Source organism: Rattus norvegicus, chromosome 8 (genome assembly GCF_021556685.1).
Source record: "Rattus norvegicus strain SHRSP/BbbUtx chromosome 8, alternate assembly SHRSP_T2T, whole genome shotgun sequence".
Taxonomy (NCBI): Eukaryota; Metazoa; Chordata; class Mammalia; order Rodentia; family Muridae; genus Rattus; species Rattus norvegicus.
The window spans coordinates 68,698,877-68,718,756 of NC_141541.1; the positions used below are offsets into that span (position 1 = coordinate 68,698,877).

The following is a 19,880-nucleotide window of genomic DNA, read 5'->3' on the forward strand; positions in this document are numbered from 1 at the left end:
CTGTTTAGACCCATAATTCCACAGGCTAAGTGGGTACCTCGAAATCCTCTTTCCACGGCACAGCTGAAACTATTTCTAAGAAAAGTGAAACGTCACTTCCAGATCTCTCCCACTTCCAGGTGAGCGAAGTGGTCAAAAGCTAATCGTTCAATCACATTCAGGGCCACGGGTATATGAGCTGCACTTGCGGTACAGAAGCAGCAACAGGTCCAGTTAGGCTAGCACTGACACTGGGTTGCAATAATTATCCTGACCTGGGGATCAGAGGCTTTCTAAGAAGCCAGAATGATGGAGGGCCCGGGCTGGGGCTCCAAAGATGCTGACACTCCACCAGCAATCCCAGGCTGGCTAAGCAAAAGGGAGCAAGGCTGGGGCTTGGGGTAAAGTGCCCTAGGTGCAACTCTGAGCTGAGCATATCTCAGGAGGCTAGCGGCTGCTTCCCCCAACCCCAGGTGGCCAGGTCCTAGAGTTGGATGTTCAGGGACGGGAGAATAAAGGCAGAGCAGGCCTCCAGGAAAGGGGAAGAGAAAAGAAAGAGGACAGGAGGGGAAAGGAAAACGAAGAGGAAGAGAAAGGGGGGAAAAGAGAGGAAGAGAAAGGGAAAGGGAAATAGATGAGGGAGGGAAAGAGAAAATGAGGAAGGGGAAGTATGAAAGAAAGAGGAAGCAGAAGAGGAAGGAGAAAGGGAAGAAGCAGGTACGACGTGCTGAGTTGCCGCGGGCCCCGACGTACCCACGCGCGCCAATCTGCCGCGCTGCCGGGAGCTCCCGACCGTGGCGGGCCAAGCTTTGCGATCTGCTCACCTGGGCTAGTCCAGAGTGGCCGACTTCTCAGCCCCGCGTGCTTCCCGAGCGCCGCCGCATGGACGGCCGCCCGCCCCGCACGGGCTCCCGCTGCGCCCCGGTGTGTCGGGTGCGCGGGCGGCCAGCGAGTGCCCAGCGCAAGGCTCAGGCGCGGAGTCTGAGGGCCTAGAGCGCGATCCGCGCGCCCTGCCCTCCCGCGCGGCCTCCCGCTGTCACCTCCAGCCGCCCCTGCCGCCCCCTGGCGGCCGCCTAGGGGAGAGCCGGCCCTGGCCCACCCCACCACCCCAAGGGGAAGAAGGACCCCTGGGAACCTGGAGAAGGGACATCCACCAGGAGAGGTAGCAGAGGGGAAGATTGTCTGGACAGAGAATGGGGGACAGGAGAGTGGTGATCATGGAACTTAGAGAGGGCCTATGGCCGTCAATCGGAGGGCAAAGGAGAGGCAGTGGAGACCAGAGTCTGAAGGTCAGAGGCTGCCTTCATCTTGGCCAGCGATTGGGAGCTTTTGAAGGACTGCTTCACCAGAGAGACAAGGACGTCCTTGAATATTGAGAAACAGCCATTCCGGCTGCAACCACGGGGTTGAGGCTGGTTTACAGTGAACCTTTCCTTTCTGACTTCCAGGGTTAGAGGGCATCCCTAAGAGAAAAACTCCATAAGAACCAGGACAAGTCAGCACGCCTGCCTGATGAGATCTAAGGTCCTCCGGCTTGGCCGCAAGCGCATTTACCTACTAAGCCATGGAACCATGGAGCTGGTCCCACTCCCAGGTTCTTGAGTCCAAACAAGATGCTAATATGTTTCAATTCAACCCAAGTGTCTAGAGCTGAGAAAAGCAAGCAAGAGTAGGAAAATTGCCCCCCACCTCCTGCACCCCTTATCCAGAGAGGGCAGGTTGACCTTAAACAATTGAAGGCACAGGAGTCTCCCCCTTGGTGTGAATGAGCCTGTTTGTTTATGGCTGCCTCAAAAGCCTGCCTGCAGGGGGTGTTGGGAAAGGGCAGGTGTACCTTGTGCTAATGTGGTTGGTGGCAGAATGCAAGCATCCGAACTTCAGAGCCAGGCCACATCAGGGGTGGGTGTGGTATGCTTTGTGGGAGCAGAAAAAAAGAGAGAGGAAAGATACCCCACCATTAAAACAATAACAACGGGAACTGGGAAACACAGGGATGAGCCCGGAGTGGGAGAACCACTTTTGAGTGCCTGGCACCTGGATCCAGCTGGGGCTGGTCCACCTGGTTCTAGCAAACAACTTTTGATGAGAGGCACCTGGGGTGCATGTGGTTAGAGGGATCCTGGGTGTCTCCGGTCCAGATCAGTGAATCAAAGAGATCTTGCAAACTCTAACTCATTTCATCCATTTGAAACCAATAGCCAGGTGATGGCCTCACACCAGTAATCCCAACGCTTCAGTGGAGAAGGCAGGAGGATCAGGGTTCCAGGTCATCCTTAGCTTCATATTCAGTTTGCAACTAGCCTGGGCTACAGAAAACTATGTTTCAAACAACAAAATTGAGCCTAGTAGCACGGGCCTTTAATTCCAGGTACAAGGAGGTTAAGGTAGGGAGAATTGAAAGTTCAAACCCAACCTGGGTAACTTAGGGAGACCCTATCTCAAAATGAAGAGCATAAACTTGGCTTGGGGTATAGTGGAGGGCAGAATGCCTGCCTGGCACCACCAAAAATTAAGAATTCTTAAAGTATAACAGGATGAGGCAGGGACAGAGCACAAGGAAAGGACATGGGCCCCTTTACTGTTTTACGTTTGAAGAAATGCTGGACTCAAAGCTAATGTTGGAGAGATGGTTCAGCAGCTAAAAGCCCTTGCTGCTCTTCCAGAGGCCAGAGCTCACTTTCCAGCATCCATATTGGGCAGGTCACAACCACCCGGAACTCCAGCTCCAGGGGATTTGACACCCTCTTCTGCCCTCAGTGAGCTCTGCATATGTGGCAAGCACTCACACAGGCATACACATACAGATAAATAAAAATAAATCGTTAAAACGAACTCCAGTCACTATAAGATGGATTATTTATATAAGAGCACTTCATTTATGCTAGAGGGGGAGGCTTCCTATTTTCCACTGTTTACTGTCAGTCCTGTTACACATCTTGTTATTAGCTCATGTATGAATGTATGTTTATATATGTATGTATGTTTATATATGATTTATGTATATATGTTTGCATGTATATTTTGTCTGAAAGTATGTATGTATATATGTTTATGTGTGTTTGTATGTATATGTTTTTATATGTTTAGGTTTATGTGTATGTATGTTTGTATGTATGTTTATATATGTATGTGTGTATATATGTTTATGTGTATGTATATATGTTTGTATGTGTATATATTTTGTCTGAATGTATATATGTATATATGTTTTATGTTTGCATATATATGTGTTTATATGTATGTATATGTTTGAATGTATGTTTATGTATGTGTGTATGATTATGTATATGTATATACATGTTTGTATGTGTATATATTTTGTCTGAATGTATGTATGTATATATGTTTTTGTGTTTATATATATGTTTATATATGTATGTATATGTTTGTGCGTATGTATGTTTATATGTGTATATGTTTGTTTGAATGTGAGTTTGTATGTAGATATGTTTATGTGTGTCTGTATGAGTCAGATGGGGAGGATTTTGTCCCATGTATAAAATAAGTTACTAACCCTCACGCAAAGACTGGGTAAAGAACCGCAGGTGCTTCTGATTACAGTTCCAGGCCAGATGCAGTCACTTAGTGTCTGCCTGAAGTGCCAATGTCATCTATATATGACATACCACCCTCACATAGCTACAGAGATATGACGCTTACCACCTCCAAAAGCACTCTCTGATTAAAGTCTCCTTTCAGTGTTTCATTAAAACCTCTACTATGGGGCTACTACCAATAGGCCCATTGGTTCTGGAGGTAGCCTCTAAAATAGTAGAAAAAAATAACATAATCCATCTGACATGTGTCAGTTCTGCACATGGAGGAGAGCCTCTGAATATGCCTGTTTTCCAAAAATAATTTGCCGAAATAATTATGTAACCATGTTGCTCAGGATGGGATGGAAAAAATGTAGTCACACTGTGGGGGTTGCCATCTCCTGAACCTGCCCTCCTCAGAGAGCTTCACAGCACTGTGTTTGCTCACACCTGCCAGGCTGACAGGACAGCAACCACATGGTGAGGGAGGGCTCCTGAAAATGTGAAGAGTGCTGTAATGTGAAGAGTGCTATGCCAGAGCTCAGTGTGTCCCTGAGGAAGAAAAGCAGCAAGGGGTCCTGGCTCCTCCCCTCACCAAGGAGCCCTGAGCCTGCAAGAGGGGAGACAGTGGCAGCATAGCCTAGAGTCATTTGGCGGTAAGTTCTTTAACCAGTAGACAGTTTCTTTTTTTTTTTTTTTTCCGGAGCTGGGGACCGAACCCAGGGCCTTGCGCTTGCTAGGCAAGCACTCTACCACTGAGCTAAATCCCCAACCCCCAGTAGACAGTTTCTTGAAGCCGGACTTCCAAGCTCTGAACACACATGCCTGGTACTTCAGGGGCTGTGTCCCAGCAGGGAGGGAAACCACTATGTTAGCTGCTAGCATTTGAAGGCGGAAAGAAAACAGACATGGATCCAAACCCCTCATTTCAACCTCCTGTTGAGTCACAAGAATCCATCACAATTCTTGTAAAGTTCTTCTTCTTGCTTGGAAATTTGTATGCAGTGCAAAGTCAAAGCAGGCTTGTACTCAGCAAATGAGTTACAAGGAGAGTTGGTGGGAAGGTTGATCCTGTCAACTTGACAGGATTTAGAATCGCCTAGGAGAAGCACTGTTATGTGTGTGAGAGAGGGTTTAAATAAGGTAGGGAAACCCAACCTGGATGACCGCCCGTGGGGGCCACATTCCATTGGCTGGGGCTCCGGACTAAACAGAGAGAGAGAGAAAACAGAGCATTGGCACAGTGAGCCGAAATAAACCCTCCCTTCTCAGAGTTGCCTTGGCCAGTTATCTTGTCAGGAACAATAAAATCAACAACAATAAAGTCTCTTCAAGTGCTAGTAAATGTGTTGTTTTAAATTGTTTCTTGGGGGCCACCAAGATGGTTCATCAGGTGAAGACGCTTGCCACCAAGCCTGATGACCTGAGTTTGATCCCCAACACCCACGTGTTGGAGGGTGAGAACGGATTCCAGCAAGCAGTCCTCTGCCTTCCACAAACACTCTATTGTATCATGTGTGCTCCCCTAATATAAATTAAAAGGTGCGATTAAAAATAAACCATTTGTAAAGTGGATCTAAGTGTTTCAGGACTGACAGTGTCTCCTGCCAGTCTCCTTAACTCCCTTATTTTCCTTCCTCTTCCCGGGGTTTGGACTAGTGATCTACATACTGTGCTTGGCTGCAACAAGACTACATGACAGTCCAGAGACTAATTTGTCTGCAGCCATAGTCTCTGAGGTCACAGCGGTCAAGATATTTCGATGGACTGTCAGGGGACTGTCGGTGATTCCGTGAAGGGTCCCAGAGGCTTCGGGCACACCTCAAGTTATCTTGTTCTGCCCCTTCTATTTCCATCTCTCTCTCTCTTCCTCTCTCTTGCCTACATCCTGTCAGCAGAGATAGCAAAGTGGCCTTACCTGGTACAGCACAACTTCTGGAATTCCAAGCATTCGGACTATTTCTCTTTTTCCCTCTTTCAGCCAGGCGGCAGCCTTCCATCTGAAGTTGCCTCTCACTGAGAGAAGCAACCCTGAAAGGAATCAGGATGGGACAGGATGAGCCAATCGACCCAAGCCAGAGAGGTGAGAAGGGAAAAGCCTGTTCTAGAAAGGAAGCCACCTGTGAAGGGTCAGAGGGAGACAGAGGCAGCCTGGTGTGTTCAGGGCTCAGAGTGCAAGAGGGGAAAATGAGTGATGTGAGGCAGGGGGTTAGCTGGGATGACTGGGAAGCACTTGTCAGGTGGATAAACACTAGATAACCACAAAGGTCTTGTTGTATGGAAAGCCACAGAAGCTGGGACTAAGGTACGGGAAAGAAACCTTGCTGTCCTGGATGACAAATTAGAGAGTGGCCCAGCTTGAAGTGGTAGCTGCCAACAGACAAATAGCAATGTATATGGTCTTAAATGTCGGAGCCCTTTGTTCTACGCTGGCCCATTCCCTGTCAGGAATGTTCATGAGCACTTCTGAAAGTTATGTCACAGCCCCCCCAAAAAGGATCCCAGTGCAGGTGGCCCCTTTGTTAATTTTTTTAAAAATATATATATATCCAAAGTAATGCAAAAAAGTAATTCCATAATTCTCTTGTAATGAAAATACTCAAAAGAAAAATAAAAGAAATCCATCACTCTAAAGGAATGTTGCTTGCCCTCCCCGCTTCCTGGGAGACTCTCCTAATAAGGGCTTGTGCTTCACACATTGCACACAGTGCCTCTTGTACCCACTGGGGTCAGTACTGCAAACCCCAAGACAGCCAGTGGGTGGGAGCTCCTCCAGGAAGCAGTTGCTGTATTTGAAGCTAATCAACCTATCTTGCTGGAAATGACTATCGATTTGGCCTCATTGGCAATTTTCCCCCTTAGCAAATTGGCTCTCTGGTTGAAGGTGACATTTGGTAAAGCCTGTGGGACACAACAAAGCCAACGAGCAGGGGGTTCCTACACAGCCTACATAGGAAACCAAGGCACCACAGCCCAGGAAGGCGAGTGGAGCCTCAGTTGGTTACTTCACCTGCCTCGCCTGCCTTCGTCCCACCACTCTCCCAAAGGCTGCCAACTGGAGGCCAGTGGTGACTCCTCACCATACTTCACTGCCTCCATATACATTTTGTGTGTGCAGGTATGTGCTTATATTTACATATATGTCTTTGCACATGTGTGTTCATGCATGCAGAGGCTGGGGTTAACCTTGAGGCTATTCCTCAGGAGCAATTCACCTTGGTTTTGAAATTTTTTATTTTATGTTATTTTATTTTATTTTATTTTATTTTATTTGTGTGTCTTTTGCCTGCACATGTCTGTGTACCACATGTGTGCCTACCACCCACAGATGCTAGAAGAGGGTGTTAGTCCTCTGGGGTTAGAGTTGTACACAGATGTGAGGCACTTTGTGGATGCTGAAGATCAAACCCGAGTCCCCTAGAAGGGCAACCAGAGCTCTTAACTGCTGAACCATCTCTTCATCTTGGTTTTGGAGACACAGTGTCTCACTGAGACTTGGGGCTCACCAATTAGGCTAGAATGACTGACCAGCAACCTCTAGGGATCTACCTGTCTCTGTCTCCCCAGCACTGAGATTTGAAGCGTGGTCACCACAACTGGCTTTTTGCATGGGTGTTGCAATGGTCTTCATGCAGGCCATTGACAAACTATTTCCCCAGGCCCCTCTGCTCCTTCTTACTCTTTAATGTTTCCTGTCCACAGCTCTGACCATGAAGCGGGGGAGCCAGTGTTTATAAGGAGCAGTCTGGTGTTAGCATTAGTCTTGGCATCTATTCTAGAAAAACACGCACTCTACAGCTGCGGTTGGCCAATGGGGGAAGCGGAACTACACCTGTTGGAAGGAAGAAATGCCACTCACGCATCTTCTGAAGCCTCTTCCAGCTCTCAGATCTACCACTGGCTCAGAAAATGCAAGAGGGAAATTACATGGCTCATTGTGGATCCATCTGGGGAAACATGACATACACGGAGAAGTATGTGGCTTCTCTGTTCTCAAAAGAACAGTTCAAGCTGCATTTGAAGTGACTTCCTTCATTCACCACAATGTGGAAGACGGCCATACAACCACAACGGCACATCAGGGCTGCAGGACAAAGTCCTCCACAGCTTCCGTCATGGACCAGGCTCCTGATTTGGGGAGAGTCACACAGCTCCTGTTGGAGGCTGACCTTGAACAGCTCCCCCCCTTGAATTAGGTGCCAGGACAAACCACAGGATCGCATCCAGGGTCAGCTTCCTGCCATGTCCATCTTTTCCTATTTAAACTCAGGAAATTCTAGTGTTGAGAGAGAATTTTCCCCCTCTTATTCTGCATGTAGTCGAGGCTAGCCTCAAATTCATGGCTTCCCATGTAGCTTCCTAATTCTCAAGTTTCAAATGCGATCAACATTAAACCTCCCTTCCTTTCTTCTTTTCTTTTTCTTTCTTCCAAAATTTTGTGCTTCCTTCCTTCCTTCCTTCCTTCCTTCCTTCCTTCCTTCCTTTCTTTCTTTCTTTTTTCTTTGTGTGTGTGTTTTCAAGACAGGTTTTCTCTGTGCAGCCCTGGCTTTTCTGAAAATCTTTCTGTAGACCAAGTTGGCCTCAGACTCAAAGATCTGCCCATCTCTTCCAAGGAGTACTGGGATTAAAAGAGTGTACCACCACCCAGCTTACCCTGGAGATTTTCAGCCCCACTTAAGGGGGGAACTTCATCTAATCCATTTGTTTTTCTTCTTTGAGAGTAAAATAAAAGCACCACTAGACGACACGCACGCACTCACGAGCACACATGCACATGCACACGTGCATACACAGGCACACACACAGGCACACAGGCACATACACACTCACACTCACACACTCACACACTCACACACAGGCATGCACAGACACACAGGTTTGTCCTGAGACACTAGACCACACACACACACACACACACACACACACACACACACACACACACACACGGTTGTTCTGAGACCCAGCTGGGTCGCAGGCCCCTGCAGGTTCTGCCTCTCCTTAGGTGCCTTTCCAGAATTCTGCTTTGTTCCCAGGGCTTCTAGGTGTGTTCAGTAAGAGTTCTGAAGCCCAGGAAGCAATTTTCCTTAAACCTGGAGCCCAGCAGCTGAGCACCAGGGGTACTGCCTCACCCTGAGTCCCCTTCACAATGAGTGAGACCTGTCCCATCTGTGCTGATCAGCAAGCTGTTAGCTACCAAGCAGCAGGGCCATCTTTCCTGGGAAACTGTCAGACTTCCATGGGAGAAAGCTGCTGTCCCTTTAAGAGACTGTTAACACACCTGCATGGGAACCAGCCAAGGTCACCAGATCACTGTGACTCATTCCTTCAGGCTACATGACATTCTCTGCCCAGGAGCATGCAGGTCTATGGTCTATGACCTCTTCTTTCTGAACACATGCTCACACAGCCTGAAGGATCTATCCAACAGTCTCCCGTTTTGAACATGATGGGCAAGCTTATAGCGAGCATCCTTAGACTGAGCATGCTCAGGAAAGCACTTGCCCCGATATGTACTTTCCTGTAGGTACAAGCTCTCCAACAAATTCCCAAATTAAGAGCAAATAACCCCACCGTTCTTACTTGTTGCAAGTAATAAAACATTCCCGGGATTGCGGATGCCATTAGACAAGGCAGAGAACCCTGCATCGTCTGGCAGGTATGAAGGCAGTTCTAGGAATGGAAGGATAGGTGCAAGGCTCCCCCATAGGATAGAGGAAAAATAGTTATTGGGGGTGGGGTGGGTAATAATAGCTGGGTTTATTCTGGGCTCTAACCGTGTGACGTTGAGCAGACACTTAACCTCGCTGAGCCCCAGAACCCTCTTCTGAAAAGAGGTTCAAGTCTAATCCACTGCTAACTTGACTCCAGTGGTGCTGTGGGAACAGGCTCTCATGCTCTCACCCTTCCTGCTAAGGAGCTTCCATGTGTCCTTGGTGTGCTTAGCCACGTTGCCGTTCACGGGTTGTCACAAGACCTCTCTTAAGGATGAAGAAAGGGTATGAGACCAAGCAGAGAACAAACTCAAGCAAGAATAAGTGTGGGGATTAAGACACAAATGTTTCCTGACCTTGTCTTGTGGATGGAAAATACCACAGAGTGGAGAAAAACCACATCACCCAATAGTCTGTAATCTGATACTGTGGGTAGGTCAAAGGGTGCCGGCCTGTTTCCCTCCCAGCCTCCCTCCTTTCTTCCTTCCTTCCTAGAGGTTGTTGCAAGAGGAGGAGAGAAATGCATTTTCACAAGATTAACTTTAACTGGGAGGTCAAACTTCTTCCTTGTCAGCATCTGAAGTTCCCTTGAAGCTAATATAAACCGTCCTCTGCGGGGTGAAAAGGGGGTCCCCGATTCATGGAAGACTGGTACATGTGCAGGAGCTAAGAGAACGTGCATGGGCCTAGGATCCTTGCTCTGCTCATTTTGTGACTTTTGGAAAAGTGACTTTATAGAATCTGAGGGTTTTTGTTGTTGTTCTTATTTGGTTTTGGTTTTCCCAACACTGAAGTGGTAATGACTCTTGGAGTTTGGGTAGGGCACCAACCCTACCAAGGGTCCCACTCCCTCTCAGTGACAAGGGAGGATTTTGCCTCCCTGTCCCCTCGAACTTAGAGGTAGTCATGTGATGCGCTTTGGAAAAGGAATGTGTTTTTTTTTGGTTTTTTTTAATAATGATAATAATTAATGATAACAATAATAATAATAAAACATTGATCAATATTCAGTGAGATCAACATATAGATCACAATGTTCATTCACAGAGGAGTCAGGATGGTGAGTGCCTTGTCTAGCCTGAGTTTCAAGAGGCCTTGGGTTAGCCCAGAATCCTGAATCCCTGTTGGATCTTTTATTGTATTAAGCCACTGAAATTGGAATTTATTACTGAATGCTGACTGTTAACAGCAGTTGCTAGAATAAAATACGGCAGTCTTTGTAAATAAAACCTGGCAATCTGATTGTTCCAAAAGCAACCTCTGCTGTGAGTCCTAAATCCCTCTGTTGCCTTTAAACATGCCACAGTCTATGACCCAAGGGGGAGCTTGGGGAACCTCACTAGGCTCTGAGGAGTAGAGGTTTCTGGGAAACAGTACAGGCATGCCTAGGAGGAATCAGTACTGAAACCACAGACCCGGGGCCTCTGGCAACTTGCAGGGGGCCCATGCTCTGTAGGGACCTCGTCCACATCTGCCCTGCTACTGCCTTGTCCCCATTTTCTCCATCGGATTCTAAAGTCACTCATCATTTTATAGATTCAGGGTCGAAATCAAAGACAGAGCACAGAACTGTAACTTGGTAAATCAAAGCTGGGTTTTTTATTTGTCGGTTTTCTTTGGTGCTAAAATCAGAGCATATTCAAGTCCACTATGTTCTAGTGGGTGGAAAGGCACAGTTGGCTACAGCCAGAAAAGAACAACAGCTTGCTCATTTCAAAGTCACTGTCCTCAGACCATGGCATCAGGAGAATACCATGGCATCAGGAGAATAGAACACTAAATAGCACACATAGCTGACTGTTGAACCACTCGTGTGTGTGTGTGTGTGTTTGTGTGTGTGTGTGTAATATTAAAGTACAAAGAATACCACTATTAGGCCAGTTGAAACCAGTCTGTTTGAGAAGCTAACTTGTTATCTTTCTAGTTCCTCAGAGAGCAGGTGAACAGTTTGGTTTCACCTTGCCCGTATGGAATATCAGCACAGACAGGCAACTCTGCTTTGATGTGTGTGTGTGTGTGTGTGTGTGTGTGTGTGTGTGTGTGTGTGTGTATGCCCCAGAGGTTGATGTTGGTTGACTTCTCCAAGTGTGCTCTCTTGTGACATTTTTGAGAATTCTAGAATAATTTTGGTTTCTTTAAAACACACACACACACACACACACACACACACAGAGAGAGAGAGAGAGAGAGAGAGAGAGAGAGAGAGAGAGAGAGAGAGAGTGTCAGGTCAGAAAGGGCATTGAACACTGAGATTTGATGAGTTTCCACACTGGTAAATGAATTCTTCTTCTCTTTGGTCCCTCTATGGCTGTTACATATGCCCTATCTACTGAGATAAAAGGCTTAAATACAGTGTTTCCCTGTGTTCTATAAGCCACCCTAGAAAACTGCTGAACCCTGGGAGAACATTTATGGAAAGCCTGGTCTACAGCTACTCAGACTTGTGACCAGCATCTGAACCGGGACAGTCTTGCAACACCAGACCCTGTTGATGAGGTCTGATGGATGCTGACTCCAGGTAGATGGTGCCAAAACTGAATATGCTGTAGCATGCTTGGCTGCTGTGGGCAGAGTTGGAGAGCTGCTTATCCCCAAAGCCCACATATTTTCTGGTAGAAGCGTCCTTGCAACAGTGTCAGCTCCTTTGAGAGAGTCACTCCTGCAAGGTCTGTCCCTTCCCCTTGGCTCGGCATTTTTAATGCTGAAGAGCAGCTGTAATGGCATCGTGAAGAGGCTGCTGGGTAATCTCTCCTTTGATTCCCAGGCCCCAGAACACCTGGTGACCTTTGCGTACTATCAACACAGTAATTCTCTTCCCTGCTTGTTAATCCCACGCATTAACTAACACAAAGCATATGCACTGCCATGGGGCTTAACTTGAAGAGAAGCACCATGATACTAAAGGTGATACAGGAACTAGCCCCAGGAGGATGCTGGGTTAAGTAAGATGTTTCACAGAAGAAACAAAACAGTGATGCACGCCCAGAGCAATAACAACAAATATTCAATGTGAAGTTTTACTGCACCTCTTTCCCCTCATCATAGAAGCCCTGTTTGGAGTAGGGAAGATGGCTCAGTGGGTAAGAGCAGTGGCTATATAAGCAAGAGGACCTGAGTTCAAAGCCCCAGCATCCATGTACTTAACCACGTGCACAACTCTAACACCAGCGCTGTGGAGACAGACAAGAGGACCACTGGGGCTTGCTAGGCTCACTCCAGGTTCACTTAGAAAGCGTGCACTAGGGGCTGGGGATTTAGCTCAGTGGTAGAGCGCTTACCTAGGAAGCGCAAGGCCCTGGGTTCGGTCCCCAGCTCCGAAAAAAGGAACCAAAAAAAAAAAAAAAAAAAAAGAAAGCGTGCACTAAGGGAGCAACGTATAGGGTGCTAGGGCCAATGCTTGGCCTCTTCCTTGGTCTTCTGAGTATATGCCTGAGCGTGCACACCTGCACATACATACATCATACGCCCACATATACACACACAAACATACATGAACACACACTATTATGTAAATGAAGTTCAGAGGTAGGGATGTTTCCATTTTAGGATGCTGGCTTTCAGATGAGGCTGTGAAGTGGACAGAGAACAATTTCCAGAGTCGATTCACTCCTTCTACAGTGTGGGTGTCCGGGATAGAACTCAGGTCATCAGGCTTGGCAGCAAGTGCCTGTACTCACTTTTCTGGTTCGCCAATGGTTTAAAAAGCATAAGGGAGTGGGGTATGAGTCTCAGGGAGGCAGAGCTAAAACAAGGAGTGGAACCCATCACAAGCTGGGATCCTTGGTTAGTCCTGAAGGTCAAGTCCCTGGAGCTCTGTGGTTCTGTGGGTACATCTCATCCCTGTCCCCAGAGGCACTGACACTGTCTCTGCTCCTGTGCCCAAGAAGCTAATGAGGATGCTGGTGTTGATGACAGCTTACACATCAGCCAGAAGCTGCGCTACCACTCTAGTCAACTTTACCAAGGCCACCTTTGATGCCATCTCTAAGACCTACAGCAACCTGACCCCTGACTACTGGAAAGAGTCTGTGTTCACCAAGTCTCCTTATTAGGAATTCATTGATATCTTCTGTAAATCCACACCAGAGTCTCTGTTCAGAGGACCCAGGCTCCAGCTGTGACTACCACATAAGGATTTTTATAGAAGAAAAATAAAGTGAATTAAGTCTGTTAAAACAAACAAACAAACAAACAAACAGAAGTCCGGCAGCGGTATTTGCCTGTGGTCTTGCCTACTTAGTAAGCCAAGGCAAGCCCAGGATTTGGAGGTCAGCCTGGGCAACACAGTGAGACTGGCTGAAAGACAAGACAGAAAGCAAGAGTAAAAAGGGGATCCCAATCCAGAAAAGATGGAGTCAGGAAGGATAATCGATACAATTAGAAAATCTGAAAGAATGAATAGAGTGGCCCTTCATGATAACGAAACAGATTCAGCAGGTTGACTGGAGAAGAAAAGAACTCAAAGTTCCACTGGACCAGCACTGGCCTCCTTTTTCCTCCTGTGTTTTTGCCTGTGTGTGAAGTGTTCTCAAAGGCCTAGCCCACAACCAGTTTACGCAATTATTGAGAGGTAACTAGATCACGTGGGTTCTAATGTCCCTGACAGGTTAATCCATTCATGAATTCACAATGAATGGGGCGTTAGGAGATAGAGCTGTGGTAGAGGAAGTCAGTCTCTGGAAGCATGTCTCTGCCTGGTACTTCTCATCCCAGCCCCTTCCTGTCTGCCTCTGGCCTCTTCTTGGTCACCATAAGTGAAGATCAACGCACATGTATACACCCACACCTACAGAAACACATACACATACATTACACATCAACACACATGTGTACACCCACACCCAGAAACACACACACATACATTACACATCAACACACATGTGTACACCCACACCCACAGAAACACATACACATACACTACACATCAACACACATGTGTACACCCACACCTACAGAAACACATACACATACATTACACATCAACACACATGTGTACACCCACACCTACAGAAACACACACACATACACTGCACATCAACACACATGTGTACACCCACACCCACAGAAACACACACACATACATTACACATCAACACACATGTGTACACCCACACCCACAGAAACACACACACATACATTGCACACTAAGGAAGAAATGAGATAAACAGTTGGGACAGTTAAACTGTCACAATATAATCCAAAGTTATTCAGCACTTAAAGAACCATTAAGGTCTGGATAAGAAAATAGATAACCAAGAGATACCCACCCCGTAACACCACAGATAGACATTAGAATCATCAGTCAAAACATTTGAAAGTAGTGAGAACAGCCATGCCACATGAAGTAAAGGGGAATTTTCCAGAAACAACATTTTAATGAAAGGCAACAAGAAAATGGAAGATTCAATGACAAACCAAATGGAAAATTTATAATTAAAAAGTCACACTAACTGAAAAACTCCCTGAGGGGGTGGAGACGCGTCAGTTAGCGAAGCCCTGACCGCAGGCCTGGTACGCAACACATCAGAGGAAGCTGAGTCAGCACAAGACCTGCTGGGGTGGGTCAACCTGACCACGTCCCAGCACGGAGAAACAGTAACACAGAGTCTCACCCCTAACCAAGAAGCCTCTTGCAACTGATCTGATGGAAGAGGGACATCAGTCTCTTCCAATAAAGTGACAGATGTTGAGTGCGAGTCTTAGCCACACTGGGGCAGGGCCCACGCTCAGGAGTCTTGGTCAACGCAAAATGAACTCGGTGGGCTTTTGTGTGTGGTTTTTGTCTTCTTCTGCTTTGTTTTGGTATTTTTGGCCTTATTGTTTTTGTCCGTTCTAATTTTCTACTTTGAGGGTTTGATTTGAGAGAGAGAGAGAGAGAGAGAGAGAGAGAGAGAGAGAGAGAGCAAGCGAGAGAGCGAGCGAGCATGGATTTGGGTAAGTATGGAGGGTGGAGGCTCTGGGAGGGGTTGGGAGATAGAACAAAATTATGGTCAAAGTCTATTGAGTGAAAACATTTTAAGTGATAAACAAACAAACAGCTGGGTGCAGCCCTGTGTGCCTGTAATCCCAGCACCAAGTCCTTGGGCTCACGGTCCAGCCAGTGTAACAGAATTGGTGAGCTCGAGGTTCAGAGTGAGAAGTGACGGAGATTAACACTTGACATTGACCTCTGAGCGCCACAGGAACACACACACACATACATGCACACACACTGACACATATATGAATACACAAACACACACATATGAACACATACAAACACACATGCGTGCACACACACTGGCACACATGAACATGCACAAACACATGAACATTTAAACATACACATTAACACACACAAACACACATGCATGAACATAACACATACATGCACTCACACACTGGCACATGAACACACAAACACACATATAAACACACATGAATGCACACACACATGAACACACACACACATGAATACACACACAAACATACACAATTCATTGAGTGGGAATGAAGTCAAAGTTATATTAATTAAGGCTATAAAAATAGAAAATATAGAAATAATTAAATCTGAACAATAAGAAAAAAAATAAAAGAGCCTGGAATACCTGTGAGAAAAACCAAGGACTGTAATATGTATGTTATTATACTGCTGGAAACAAAGTGGCGGGGGGGGGGAGGTATTGAATGTGGGAAAAATATAAGCCACCGTGGTAGAGCAATTTCCCACAGTTCATTAAAACAAAACAAAAACAGTCAAATCCAAACTGAATACAATCAAAGGAATCCACAGATCAGGAATCAAACTGAAGAAAGCCAAAAACAAGTATTTCTGACAATAACCTAATGGCGCCGCTCACACAGGGAAGCGGTAACTCCAGTGACTGCTTTTTTCTAGCAAAGCACGGAAGCAGAAAGGAGTTAGAATAACACTCTTACTGTGTTGAAAGAAAGATCTGTCAATTCAGAATTCTATGTCCAGTGCTGGAAGAAAAACATTATCCATCAACAACTCCATATCCAAACCCGGGGAGGCTGCTCGAGCTGGTCAAAGCACGCCCACACAAGCTTGATGATGAGTCAGATCCCTCGAGTCTGTGTTAAAGGGTGGGCGGTGAAGCAAGCATCTGTAATCCCAGCATGCAGTGAAAGGGAAGGCAGACAGAGAGAAATCTGTCAGGAGCTCCCAGGCCAGGACAGGGCAGAATCCCTGCCTCAACACAGCGGAACTTCCTCATGAAAGTGTCCTCTAACCCACACACGCACACACACACACACACATGTGCACGCACATGTGCACACCAATACATACACACACACACACACACATACACACACACAGGCAATAGTATTTAAAGTAAATCTCTTCGCCAGGGGAGAGCATGCTTACAACCTTAGCACTGTGCAAAGGCAGGATAATCATGCACCACCTTAGGCTCCATCATTCTCTGCCGTGTTTTAAGTAAAATGAGTTCTATAAGTAGGTAGTTGCCTCTTACCTTTTAACATCTGTCAAATCTGGTAGCCAGAAACAGCCCCCGCCCACAGTGAATGTAAGCCCTGCATAATCCTTCTCAAATACAGATAGCTGTTATGCTTCTAACCAGTACAACATGGCCAACACTGGACATCCTTGATCACATGGCCTAAGACCATGACTTCCATCTTCCTTTCCTCTGTCACATAAACTTTAAAGAACTTAGATTTTCCTAAATGTTCACCACATCAAGTGTTCCTCCTTCCTTATTATTACTGTTACATGTCAACATCTCATTTCCCTTTACTGTGAAAATATTCTTTTAGCATTTCTTTTAGGCCTGATGTGGTGGCCTGAAGGCTCTTACTTTCCCTCCACCCAGAAGTCTTCTGTCTTCATTTCTAGAGTTATTACCTAAGGATGGTGCCTCCCACAGTGGGCTGGCCTTCCCATAACAATTACCAAGACAACCTCTCACAGATATGGACACAGGTCACTCCTATCTGAAGATGCCCTCTTCTCAAGTGACTATAGATGGTGTTAAGTTGACAGTAAAAACTGCCACAGCAATCAATAGAACTGAATGAATAAGTAACAAATCCATAACAAGTGCTGTGGATTTTCAACAATAGTGAAAGCAGAAAGGAGATCAGAAAAAAATATTACAGAGTATCAATAAGCACCTGACACGGTGACCCCCTCCCTGTCTAATAGCAGACTACACATTCCTTCCACGGGGACAAACGGACTCTCTCTCTCAGCTAGGTCAGAAGCAACTCTGCCCCTAGAGAAATGGGGCTTTGGGGAGACTCAGTAGGAGGCAAGCATTTTATTCAGTCTGGCCAAGACCTGACCTCTCTGAAGGTCACTGTGGGACCATTAAAGGGCGGTTCTCATTTTAATTCAATTGCAACCAGTTTAAACACCTAAGGAGAAATTATATTTGCAGAGAATTGTTTAAACAAGTTTGATCAGATTAGACCTGGTATGAGGGCTGGTGGGTATCTGGTTTTGAAACACAAAGTCCAATATTTTCTTTCTGTCTGGGAAAGATACATGTTTAAAATGTGGTTCACATGAATTATCTTTCCAATTTGGCTGTTAATCTGAACTGGGTTATACTTTAACTCAACCAGTCTCTAACTTCTTGGATAAATAAGTATCATTACTAATTGTGGCTCTAGGTGGTCAGCCTGAGTCTGAATTCATTTTCACCCTTATCCATCAGTCAAGGAGTCCGACTCCATATAAACAATGGTCGTCCCTGCAATGGTTGGTTTAATTCAAAAACTCTTCCAATAAAGAAATGTGAAAGGGTTTTATCAGAACTTCATTCTCCCTAAGATTATGGAAGGGTTGTTGAGCAGCGGCCGATTTGTTTACAAAATGACCCTGCCCAGGGACACAGTGTCCTCTTGGATACCCAGGATTTCTTCTCTGTGTACCCTCCTGGGGGTTTGGCACCTCGTGAATTACTTTGGATGAAGCCATTCAACTGTGTTGTTCCCATGAAAAGAAAACCTTTCCCAAAAATATCTCCACAAAGGCCATGGACACAGAGTTTTCTTCCACTGGAGGAAGTTCATCTCTAGATAATTATGGGGGGGACAGTGGTTTTAGGCAAACAGATTGCTCCTAATGTGATTAAAACTTGGGCTGGTAAACTGTAAGAAATGATTTAAGGGATAAGTGCTTTAATGTCAAAAGGAACTTCTAAGTCAGTGGACATAACAAACTATGTGCAAATCACTAAGGAGCCTTTAAATAAGAAACAAACGGGGTCTCACTACGGTCTCACTACGCAGCCCACAGTCATTTGGATGTGTGAGCCTCCCCCTCAGCTTCTTGATAGTGGGGTTATTGATGTGTTGCCACACCTACTTGTGAAAAAAATTAAGTTATACTGATTGATTGTTAGGAGGGGCTGTCATAGTGCACAATTTCCGGGAGTCACTTCTCATCTTTCCACATGTGTTTCTCAAGGATAGAACTCAGGTGTCCCAATGTAGCAACAAGGGATTCTTCCCGCTGAACCATCTTGCCAGCCTCAGCCCTAACATCCTTCTTTGGATTAAAAATATATAGGGCTGTCAGAGAGAGGAACAAGAAACAATTCTATATCCACAAATTCCACTCTACAGATTTAACCAATAACAGGCTGAAAGTTGTATCTGGGGCTGGAAAATGATTCAACCCTTAAAAGCCCACAGCACATCTGAGGTCCATTGTCCAGTTCCCAGCAGGGGCTCATAACCACCTGCTACACTAACCCTAAGAGATCCCATGATGTCCATCCTGGCCTCTGAGGGCACCTACACACACACACACACACACACACACACACACACACACACACACACAGAGAGACAGAGAGAGAGAGAGAGAGAGAGAGAGAGAGAGAGAGAGATTCCAGACAGATGACACAAGCACACACAATTAAAAATAAACCGATCTTCCCTTAAACATTGTATCTGTGCTGACAATGTATAGGATGTCTGTCCTCCCTAAGCAACGGATCACAACAGCTATCTGTATAATTGATAGCAATTAGGTATGATTAAGAATCTGGAGCTAACTTAGAGGTTACATGAGGGTGTACATGCAAATGTGCAAACACTGTGCCGTTTTGCCCAAGGAAATTAACATCCATGGGGTTTGGTCTCAGGATGTTCAAAGACTGATACCTGTAAATACAACTCGATAGGTAGCTTTGTATTTCAATAATCTATGAGAGAAAAATGTAGCTGATATGATGCGGGGGTGGAGGTGGGGGTCTCAGAGCATGTGGTTAGCATTTTTGAAGTTCCAGGTTCCATCCTCAGTGCCAGAAAAGGTATAAAAATAGTATCCCAGCTACATCTTTCCTCTGTAGTAAATATATAATTGACGTATTTGTGAAACCGTCTGGCCATGATGCTAGATCAAGCTGGTTTAAACTGGTCAAAGCTAGTTCTGATCAGCCAGGGCAGAGCTTTTGAAATCAGAGCCGATCTGAGGGAGTTTAAAACGGCCTGCTGTGACATATGTGATCTTAAACTAGTTTCATTTTAGAGTCTGTTTGCTCTGTTGAGAGTCACTTCACACCCTTTACCTCAACATTAGTCCATCATGGGAGCCACGCCCAACTTCCTTTCATAACTACAGTCTGCCTTCCCCAGGTCTAATCCAGAGAGTAGAACGGATGCAAGTTTATCTGGT

General features: G+C 45.9%; 1 protein-coding gene across 2 annotated transcripts in view; it reads right to left on the minus strand.

The window, feature by feature from the left end:
- Thsd4 (thrombospondin type 1 domain containing 4) overlaps positions 1-19,880 on the minus strand; it is a 627,039-nt gene that overhangs the window by 592,099 nt on the left and 15,060 nt on the right. The window contains exon 3 of one of the 2 annotated variants that reach the window (XM_087562028.1): positions 5,434-5,546. The gene's annotated coding sequence lies outside the window, so the exon portion shown is untranslated. 2 annotated transcript variants of the gene reach the window in all.